Here is a 9,743-nt window from a genome sequence, read left to right as displayed (position 1 = left end):
AGAAAAAGTAAATAAAAAATCTGACGTTTCAAGAGAAATAAAATTACGCATCGTTATAAATTTTCTCATCCTCTATCAGCACCTCACAACAGGAGCGTCGGCGTCGCCCCTACCACCATACGAAGTGATACAATTTATCAACGAGCCAGGTATCTATTTCGAGAGAATCGGACACCTGCAGCAGACGAAAGCAACGTGGAAATTAGCGATACGCATAGACGTAGCCGCATTAAAAAGCAGACACCAACAGCTCCAGAGATACTTAGAGAACACCGAGGAACTTTGCAAATATGCCACTGGAGACGCCAAAAATAAATGCCAGATTGCTCTCCAGATCAATAAGAGAGAAAACGATAAAACAACACGCGCCATAGAACATTTACAAACAATCTACAAATCACCCGCATCTAAGCGAGGGTTAATCAATGCCATTGGAGAGATAAGCAAAACTCTATTTGGTACCATGGATGCTGAAGACGCAAAAACAATCAACGAGCAATTACAACTGCTTAATAATCAGCAAGAAACGCTACAGCACGCAGCAAAGAACCAGCTGAAGATCATCAACTCCACGCTAGGACATATGGAAAAATTGGAACATACGTTATCCCACAACGAAAATTTACTGGCAAACGTCACCAGAAAACTACACGACCAATTCATACACAGAGAAGAAATAGACGAACAATTAATACTGATAACCGCTATGATAGCCGACCTCACGACGGACATAAATGACATAACCGATTATCTAACATACGCAAAAAGTAACATCTTAATTACACGCGTACTTCCCATGGAAAACATAATCGCAGAATTAAAAAAAGCAACAGTACACCTAGCCAGAGGATTGAACTTTCCATTTAAAATTCAGATCGGAAACTGGAACACTATACAGAAATACATAGACGTAAGCGCGTACTACGACAAGGCAAACGTGTATACCATCCTAGCGTTTCCCATAGTAGCATACCCGATATATGACATTATAAAAATTACTCCCATACCGATACACTACAACCATAATGTATTCACATTGCTAGAACCCTCACACGCGTTGTTAGGAATAAACCGGGAAAATCACAATTATCTAATATTAAAGGACAGCAAACTAAACAGATGTAAGCGTGAAATCACGACAGTTGTATGCGATCAAAATTTCCCTGTATACCGTAACTGAGAATGCGCCAAGCGAAGTGCAACTTTTTATAGAAACGCCTAAATATAGAGAAAACCGTAAACAACGCCATATCCTTTCAAACGTAACGTTTTGGATAGCATTAACCGAACCGCAAACATGGCTATTTTCCACTCCAAAAAAATCAGAGATAACGATCCAATGTAACGAACTTCCCGAAAATAAAATTAAAATCGAAAAAACTGGAAAAATTACATTGCGCAAGAACTGTAAGTTAACTACGCCTGACATATTTTTAGAAACAAACAACCGAATTTATATTAAACAGATACAAATGTATTTACCGGAATTTAATGCAACCAATACCTTAGAGGAAAGTATAATTTTGGACAACAGATTAGACTCTGAAAGAGAAATCAAGTTAGAACCAGTAATCAGAGATCCGTCAGAATTAATAAAGTTAAGTTTAAGCTTAGATGAAATCAAAAGGGAAGTGGAAAATAACCAGCCAAGCGCCTTTAGCGCCTTTACAAATAAGAATATTATATATCCTATAGGCTCCGCGACCGTAATCGTAACCGTAGTAAGCATCATAGTTATAATTATTTATGTAATAAAGAAAAAAGGGAATAATTAAAAATTTAAAGGGGGAAACCATAGCATACATATTAGCGAACTTCGTAAACCTCAGTTTTTCTTTTTCCGCGGGGGAAGGGATGTTGTGAGCGCACAACGAATAATAGATTAAGTATTGCACTTGGCAACTCCGAGTTGCCTCCTATCGGTAACTTGACCCTAGCGACGAGGAACGCTGACGCGAAGACCTGCCCAAGTTTCGGGAATGACCAAATATGGTCATCCCGGACATTTGACGACAGTGCCAAAAACGCTGACAACGAAGTCAGCAACACCGAGCGGATAAAGAGCCCGCCTTTCCGACGAGTGGCGGGCAGTCAGTCGTCAGCTAGTAACGATACGAGAAACGTGCGTCTTATACAAAAGTATTTTCTGTTACGCGAGTACCGGGATTAGCAAAGAGGAAACCGCATTAAACTTGTAAAAGGGAAATATATTTCACTCATTTATACATAGTGATTTATTTGTTCTCCGACCCGAAATCCTAAAAGAACCTTGTGCCGGCACATCCCATCCTTGAGGCACAACACCTTGCTCGTCACTTGAGTAACTTGATACTCGCTCGCGACTCGCGCCTTATGCTTTCTCGATCTCTCTTCCTCTTCACAGCTACTGCTGCTGCCGCTGCTGCTGCTACCGGACGAAGTTTCTCGCGATTTCTTTTTTCTTACCGTACTTACTGGCGCGGCGCCTGTTTTGTGGCGTCCGTTTTTCATCGACGTGATCGTTCCGTGTTGGGTCGTCCGTTCAGCGACCAACATTCTTCTCGCTTATGTTCGGTCCTTTTGCAATAGGTGCAGTCGAGTGTATTTATTCCGCTGGGCTTGTCCGGTTTCAGCAACGAGAATCTATTTGCGTGTCGGCTCGTACGGCAATCTCGCCCGTAATGACCTGTTTCTCCACATTTGTGGCACTGTATTGTCGCGTTTTGCGAATATCGCACGTTTTCAGTGTTGAATTTATTTCTGTTTGTCGGCTGTCCGTTCCGCGGGGAGGGGCCTTTTACCTTTTCCTCCGCACTGGCGCCGGTTATTGCTTCCTGCAAAGTCTAGTATCGCTGTGCTCTGACTAACATTTTGACATTGTCATGCAACCCTATTTGATAGTTGTGAAAGGCTTGCATTTTTACGCTGTCGAGGATCGCTTTTTGCTGTTCTTGCGAGTGGCCTTGGCCTTCTTCCATAGCCTCGTATAATTCTCGCGTTAGCTTTTCTACGCGCCGCCCGAATTTCTGCGCACTTTCTCCCGATTTTTGCTTTAGGGAGTTAAATTCTAGTTGCAGATGAGTCATGCTGCGCTTTCCTAGGTATTCCGTTTCTAGTTCGCGTTTTAGTTGCTCAAAATCCTGAATATCGCGCGTGTCAAAATCTATCATGGTGTTGTGCCGTAACCGGGATAGGTCCGGCACAGGTTTCGGAATTCCGGATGGGAGAATAAAGCTCGTCGCGATGTGTTTAAGAATTGCGTAAAATATATTTCCCTTTTTCAAATGAACAATAGTCTCATTTATTTAAATCCCGATATTCGCGTAACTGAACGCGCTAACGTTTTATAATTAGTGATAGTTAGGGTGACAGTACTTTATTAGACGCACGTTTCTGCTCTGGTGTTAACTAGCGACTGCCCGCCTGATCGTAGAATTCGGCGGTATTTATCATGTCCGAGTCGCGTGCCGTTGCTAACTCGGGGGCTCCCGAGGTAGCGCTAACCTTACGCGGTCAGTGCCTTGCGCTGACCTTCGCATCAGCGTTTCTGGTTGTCCCGGAGTTGAACGCTCCTGGTTCCCGTGTCGGATTGCATCGAATGATCGATCGTCCGATGCAATCGTCAGTCTTTTCGGCGGATGTTAGATTTTACTTTTGTTGCTAGGGTCGGATTTCATAGGAGGCAACTCGGTGTTGCCAAGTACATTAATTACTCCTTAATACGTTGTGCGCTCACAGCAGAGGCCTTTCCTTTAAATTTTGTGCATAGGATGGCCTCTAAAAGCATCGATTCGTCCGAGGGGTGGATGTTTTTCATCGCGTAGGTACTCGTGTTTAAAAACTCACGGACGCGCTCACGGGAATCTCCGTTTATCTCGGGTATCATGTTTCGAGCTTCCTTTAGGCTGAGGAACCCGATGTGGTGTCCCGGTTGATTTCGGACGTCGCCAAGCGTTTGCCCGTACGTAACGTCTAATGGACCGTTATTGCGTACGCGTCGAATTCTGTCGTTGGAACAATCGAAATTTGCGGCCTCTAATCGGCTCGTGCGATCCTGCACGTCGCGTATCGCGTGCAGGAGTTTGTCAGAGCGTTCGAAATTCGCGGCCTCTATTCGGTTTACGCGATCCTGTACGTCACGTATCGCATTTAGGATGTCGTCGAGCATGGCGTCTCGCACTCCTGGACATGTTCTAGTCGGCTCTGGGGCTCGGCTTGGATTATTCGCGGGTGTCCATTGGTTTTCCGACCTCAGACGATTTATCTCCGCGTCTACTTGTTCAGGCGTTATCGGCGTTTCATGCTCGTTTTCGCGGGGTGTTAGCCTGAGCTACTCCTTTTCGCTGACTCATTTTTCCGGCCTTGGGAGTATAATCTTCTTCTTCCGGATCAAACACGCTACTGTCGTAGGACGTTAATGAGAATTCTCCTCTCCCGGAGTTATTACTCTGTGTATCGGCCGATGTATCTGAACGCGCGTCACTTACAGTTGGGTGCAGTCTTAGTATGTCACTGTCGTGATAGTTACTGTTTTCGTTTCCGTTTTCGTCACCGATAGCGTTATCGGCGTTATCTCGTGGATCGTTATGCTCGTCTAAGAGACTAGTGTCTAAAAAGGCAAATTCGCGCTCTAGTACGACGTTGGTTTGTAATTCTAGTACCGGCGAGTCTTCGTCCGCGTAATCTAAGCTACGCCGCACACTTTCTGCGATGTCGCGAACGGCTTCTTCTACTATTCGCACGGGACCTATTGGGCTGATCCTAGGTGTTCGTCGCGCTGGCACGCTCTCAGCTCTATGTAGCCACGACGGATTAATAACGGGGCGATCTCGGGTTTCACCGTCCGACATTTATCGGCGCTCGCGATTTTATTTTCGGCATTTTCGATCCGTTTGTCGCTCGCAAAGTTTATTTTCTGCGCTCGCTATTATAGGTTCGGCGCTTGCAATTACAAATTGAAACGGACTTACATTAACGCCGCGCTTCGCATGGTGTCAGCTTTCTCGGTCGTTGTCCGCTGTGCTGCTTGGCTGCTTGGCTGCTCGGGCTGGCGAGTCCGTGCGGTAGGTCGGGGCCTTTTCCGGTGTCGCTGATAACACTCGTCGGCTAGTACCGTGGTTTCTCTCGCTCTGGATCTGGCTGGCTGTTCTTCTCCGGGATGCTTAGCCGCCTTTTGATGATCCGCTCCTTGTTGCAGGCGTAAATCTGGCAGGATGCCCTCTCGACCGGTTGGCAGATCCCACCGCTGCCACCAATTTTGTCGTGCCGCGCCGTGAATTAGATCTCAGGGCCGGCACCGGGTTCTGTCGATCTGCCGGGATGGTGAAGAGAACAACACTCGCGAGATTTGTTTGCAGAGGCTTTTTAATAATAAAGATAATTCTGGGATACACCTGTTCCACTTAACTTAAGTATCCTGACTTGCGGGTGGATTAGCTAAACGGAATAACAATACGGACGACTCGAGGTACGCGCTTTGATCTTAGACTGCCCGCCGCTTATCGGAAGGGCGGGCTTTTTATCGCGCTCGGAATCATTTCCGCGTTGCCCACTCAGCTGTCAGCGCTTTTGTTTCCGGGATTGGGTCAGTAGTGACCTGGTGATGACCAGAATGCCACCTCAGTCATATTTAGCAATTACTGAAACTTGCGCTGGCAGCTCGATGTTGCAATTAGGCCATTTCGACTTCCGCCTCACAACAATATTCAACCAATTAATAACACAGGACCACAAAAATTTTTTTTTGAAAAGCAACTGGGATTGGAGTAGGTGTTTCTTATAGATTTTGGGTCACTGAATCCGAATTCGTAAACCGTTTTGCTCCATCACGTCTAGATTTTTAGATAATCGAGAAAAATAGCGGAAAATCTGTGAAAATTGAAATAAACATTTAAAGAAAGAGCAAAAGTATAACATCAAAGAAAGAGAAAAAGTATAACATCAAAATGCGGTCGCAGAACTGATTTAAATATATTTTAGTAAGTTAAATAAAGTGCAAAAAAGGAGGATGTTAAAAAAGGGACGAATTTCGCCCAAAAAGGTGTAAGTAAAAGAAATAGTGTTTTTTGTAGATCTTGATCTCCTGAATACGATAAAGCTAATAAAAAGTTCGTGGTGCTTGGGGAACATCTTGAAAATTGAGCATAAACGTGGTGTATTTACAGAAATTCGGATGAGATATATGCTATATCATAAAATGTACTGTTGAAAGATTTGTTGGGGAGAGGGAAAATGGGGGAAGAAAGAGTGTTTTGTGTGCGTGTGTGTGTGCATATGTGCGTGCGCGAGTGCGGGTGTGTGCACACTCGCACACACGCGCACGCGCGCACACACCCGTACCCGCACATGCACCCTCACCCGCACCCGCACCCGCACCCGCATCCGCACCCGCACCCGCACCCGCACCCGCACCCGCACCCGCACCCGCGCACGCACACACGCACACACACACGCACACACACACGCACGCACGCACACACACGCACACACACACGCACCCGCGCACACACACGCGCACACATACACCCGCACCCGCGCACACCCGTACCCGCACCCGCGCACATACACACACACGCACACGCACCCGCACCCGCACCCGCACCCGCACCCGCGCACGCACACACGCACACACACACGCACACACACACGCACGCACGCACACACACGCACACACACGCACACACACACGCACACACACACGCACCCGCGCACACACACGCGCACACATACACCCGCACCCGCGCACACCCGTACCCGCACCCGCGCACATACACACACACACGCACACGCACCCGCACCCGCGCACGCACACACGCACACACACGCGCACACATACACCCGCACGCGCGCACACACGCGCACACCCGCACTCGTACCCGCGCACATACACACACACACACGTACACGCACCCGCACCTGCGCACGCACACACGCACACACACACACACACACGCACGCACCCGCGCACATACATACACACACACACGCACCCGCGCACACACGCGCACATCCGCACCCGCGCGCGCGCGCACGCACCCGCGCACATACACACACACACACACGCACAACACTCTTTCTTCCCCCTTTTCTCTCCCCAACAAATCTTTCACCAGTACATTTTATGATATAGCATATATCATCCGAATTTCTGTAAATACACCACGTTTATGCTCAATTTTCAAGGTGTTCCCCAAGCACCACGAACTTTTTATTAGCTTTATCGTATTCAGGAGATCAAGATCTACAAAAAACACTATTTCTTTTACTTACACCTTTTTGGGCGAAATTCGTCCCTTTTTAACATCCTCCTTTTTTGCACTTTATTTAACTTACTAAAATATATTTAAATCAGTTCTGCGATCGCATTTTGATGTTATACTTTTTCTCTTTCTTTGATGTTATACTTTTGCTCTTTCTTTAAATGTTTATTTCAATTTTCACAGATTTTCCGCTATTTTTCTCGATTATCTAAAAATCTAAACGTGATGGAGCAAAACGGTTTACGAATTCGGATTCAGTGACCCAAAATCTATAAGAAACACTTACTCTGATCCCAGTTGCTTTTTAAAAAAAATTTTTGTGGTCCTGTGTAATTTTTAAAATACAAGTAATTTACCTGGGACTATTTATTATTGAAAAAATTAATAATTATTTTCCACTAATTATTAATTTTCAAATAAGTATAGTAATTTATTCTTAAGAAATTATTAATTATTTTAATGATAAAGAATTTATTTCTACTAATTCCCAATTTGCAAAAGAAATTAATATTCATTTTCACTTAAATATTAACTTTCACGAACTAGTTCTCTGACAAATTACGAATTCTTTAAGTAATCTGTAATTCACTTTTACCTAAATATTATTAATTTTTATGCAATTAGTAATTTTTGTGACTAATTACTAATTTGCTAATTCAATAAAAATTTAATTTGTTGTTATTGCTAATTTTGTGAATAATTAAATAATAAAAAATAAAAATTCTTTTGCCGATCCCTGCTTACACTACAAAATGCGTGATATCAGTACAAAATTACCTTTTTCAAAAAAGGTAAAAAAAGGCGCCAAGTACACGCAATGTATTTTGTAAATTTAAAAATCCAAACTGAGTGGTAGCTTTATTTTTCTTTAACAAAATTATATCACAAAATTATGTTACCTAACTCAACCCAAGTGACACGTATTTCAAAAAAAGATGTGAAATCTTTAAATTGCGCCAATTGCAAAGAGAATATATATATGGGGCATTCTACGTCACAGGAAGACCCCCTCTGTCCAAAAATGGTTTCAACTGAAAAGGTTCCACTTAGGCTTAAAATGTAGGTTATTATGTCTACTTGTAAATGCAAAGTGGCACCTTTTGAAATTGCAAATGGCGGATCCAATATGGCGGACAATTAAAAAAATAACGCGATATTTCGACATTTTAGAACACTCTGAACATATTGGCATCAAAAACTCAAAAAACAATCTTTTCTTTGGTTTCTTCTACCCCTATTTCATATATAATTCACTTAAATTTGGTTGACTAGACCCAACTTTATACGCAATCAAAGGTTCATATACGAAATTCACGAAAACAAAGCTTCCTCTGTGAGGAAGCAACAAAAAAAGTAACCGAATACGCTTGAAAATTTTTACTCGGGGGTTTTTTGGGTCGTTAAATACGAATTTGACATCAAATTTTTAAAATTCAAAATGGCGGACCCCAAATGGCGGACATAATCAAAATTTTTCAAACAACGGGCGGATTTGATTGAAACTTGTTATTTGGGGGTTTTTGGGGTCACTGATTATGAATCCGAAGTTTGATTTTAAAAAGTCAAAATGACGGATCCAATATGGCGGATGAATTTTTTTAAAAACGAACGAATTCGCTTGAAACTCGTTGCTCGGGGATTTTTGGAGTCGCTGATTATGAATCCAAAGTTGAATTTTAAACATTCAAAATGATGGATATAATAAAGCGAGTGATTTGTTTAAAACAAATTATACATTGTAGACAAGTGTTGATCCTGCAGAAGCATTAGAATACCTAAGAACACGACAAAATTGAAAAGTTCTTGAGAAAAAGATTTGACAAGGCTCCAGCTGTACCAGGGATATTAAAACATCACTGCTTTATCTCAAACAGTAATAAGGAACTACTTATAAAAAGGTATTCTAATGCTTCTGCAGGATCAACACTTGTCTACAATGTATAATTTTGTAACGATGCGCCCTTTAATAAGGCATCGTTCCCGGCCACCACCCGCCGGATGCCGTCCGACCGTCCTCCGTCGGGCGAGGACAGGGCGCGGGGCGCCCAATTTTTTAAATCTTTCGAAACGCACCGTGTGCGCGGGAAACCCGCCGCACCGGTGCCTTCCCGCACGACGCCGACGAGCGCCGACGGGAGCCGATCCCCGCCGAAGACAAACGCGCGGGATCGCGCCGCTCCCACCACCACGCGGCGCGCCTGACGATCGGCCTCCCTCCTGCCGGACTCGCCGCGCCGAGCGGTATATAAGCCGGCACGCGCGGCGAGACGGCACTTCGTCCATACCACGGCAATCCGCCTGTTCCTGACGAAGCCTACCCACCATATCCTAGGGCAACGCGCTAAACGAGGTCCAGAGTGTGGGCCTCGAGTGAGTGTTCTCAAGCGTCCCCGAGCTCCAGCCCACTTGCTCCCGACGGCCACGGCCCAACGAGGTCGAGCGTGCTCGGCCTCGTCGCGAGGGTTCTCACCGCCGTGACCCCGGGACTCCGCACTCCTGCGTCAT

This window comes from Temnothorax nylanderi, unplaced genomic scaffold (genome assembly GCF_030848795.1).
Source record: "Temnothorax nylanderi isolate EJ_2023f unplaced genomic scaffold, tnyl_v1.0 TNYL_tig0206_pilon, whole genome shotgun sequence".
Taxonomy (NCBI): domain Eukaryota; kingdom Metazoa; phylum Arthropoda; class Insecta; order Hymenoptera; family Formicidae; genus Temnothorax; species Temnothorax nylanderi.
Note: the sequence above shows the minus strand (reverse complement) of the source record.